Raw genomic sequence first — 2398 nt, 5'->3', positions numbered from 1 at the left:
TCAACAGGATATGACACAACAGGCGCCATTTTTAAAACTACTAATGTCATTTTCTGTCCAATAGGATTCTAGAATTTTGTACGTCACATCCGATAACCACAGAGTTTAACTTTTCTTCTTCTTCCCCGCGTTACAAAATAGGAGGCATTTTGAGCGTTTGCTTCATAACGTTACTGATTACTACGTTACGTACCGTTATTACGAACGTAATATATCTGTCAAGAAAGTCATAACCGGCGGGAATTTTTTTAATGAAATAAAAAATAAGAGAACTTTATTCATCCGAGATAAAAATATGCAAGGTGACAAAAGCGTATTTAAAATGTAATAAGCGTTCTCTGTGAAAATACAAAGAAAAAATACACCTTTTAAGCGTGATTACGTTTAGAAAAATTTTCCGCCTGTCATGACTTTCTTGACGTACTATTACGTAGCCAGATATCGTTATTTTTTTTATATTAAAGTAAAAATAACGTTATTAATACTGATAATCTTATCGTTATTATTTGGTATGTGACGTTGCCAGGTTGACACGACACCTTCCGCTCATGTTCGTAGATGCACGAGAGTCAGCAGTTGGGTTGCGACTTGCGAGTGAGATTCACTCGCAAGTCGCAACCCAACTGCTGACTTCCGAGCACCAGGGTTAAAAATAATAATTTCACACTTTTTTATATTTAGGTATGAGGTTTTCAGTAAAGATTGTTCTGCTTAGTGACTTTGGATCCAGGATATATTATTACCTTCATAATATGAAAACATAATATTATATGTGTTCACTACCACTTCAGCAGAATTTCTTAAAGAACGTGGGAGAGCCATGCTTCGGCATGGATGGGCCGGCTCGACCGGAGAAATACCACGTTCTCACAGAAAACCGGCGTGAAACAGCGCTTGCGCTTTTCGCCGAGTGAGTGAGTTTATCGGAGGCCCAATCCCCTACCTTATTCCCTTCCCTTCTTTCATTAAAAAAACATATACCAACTGTATATTATGCTTGGAGTTCATCAAGTAATGCTGAAATGTTCAAACGCCCATCTGTATAGACTGTTGGTGACTTTTGACGTGATGATGCATGGTGTGATGATAGTGAACATTTATTTATTTATTAAAGTTAATTAAGCTAATATGCAGATCACATATTTAATCATCATCATCAGTCATCACTACCATTAAAATATGCATCCTCACGTTATGGCCTTATAAGTTGTACTTTTCATAGTCCTTTAGGTCAAGACTGATGTTTTTGATTATTATTCTGTTATTTGACAAGCGATGTTTACCGAATAGGCGCCGGCAGCCTATTCGACAATCATCGCGTGATTTCGGCAAACTTCGGAAAACGGCGCGGGCAGCCATTTCGGCAACCAGCGCTGGCAGCGGAGGACCTCCCTAATTTTAATATTATTAACCGTTATAAATCCTATTTACCGTTATAGCATTTATCGTTATTTTTAAACTTTTAACGTTATTTCTAGTATCGGGTTTTTCACACTGTTATATGAATGCCCTTGAAGCAGTAAAAGGCCATATACACGATCGGTTCCAACCACCAATAGAGGTCACCTTGGTTGGGTCAACAAAGTTGAATCTCTATCTACACGTAAATCAACTCGTCTGTCTTGGTTAGGCTGTGTAAAAGTATACAAAGAGACCACTATCTAAACCTCAAAAGACCGCAATAGCGCTGGCTTGTATAGCTATATGTGATGAAAAAAAAACGTAAAAAAGACGGTTGTAGATGAAACGGTGGTTAAAAGTAAGAAAAACGTTTGAGCCACTTAATCATTTTAAAAATATTGGACTCTGATGATTTTCTCAATAATTTTAGAATGGACGAAAATTCTTTCAACGAATTATTAGAAATTATGCGACCCTTAATTACAAAACAAGGAACAAGACCTGTGTCTTGTTTTGTAATTAAGGGTTCATTAATCACTGTTGATGTGAAAAGCTTCGTCTGTGGAAGAACGTTTAATAGCAACGTTAAGATTTATGGCTTCTGGCGCTACACACCACATGCAACGCATCCGACTGAGCGCCAACAAGCGTCTACACGGTTGCGTTTCAAGTTTCAACTCAATGTTCTCTATTAGACATTGGTCGTGAGGGATGCGCTCACTACCAAGGTCATTGAAGGTTATTTGGTTGGTCAACCAAAAAAAAGCGTCTACACGGTTGATTTATGTTCCAACCCGACCAAGATGACCTCTGTTGGTGGTTGGAACCGATCGTGTATACGGCCTTTATTTGAAGCCTGGGTTACCTGGGTGTAAATATTACGTACGTACGTAATAATACGTACAATCTGTCAAAAAAGTCATGAAATTAAAAAGTGGCAACATCGTAGTGTCATCCCTGTTTTCTTAGATTGATTTGAAAGGGATGACACTACGAT

This window comes from Aricia agestis, chromosome Z (assembly GCF_905147365.1).
Source record: "Aricia agestis chromosome Z, ilAriAges1.1, whole genome shotgun sequence".
NCBI lineage: Eukaryota > Metazoa > Arthropoda > Insecta > Lepidoptera > Lycaenidae > Aricia > Aricia agestis.
This window is presented reverse-complemented; position numbering follows the sequence as displayed.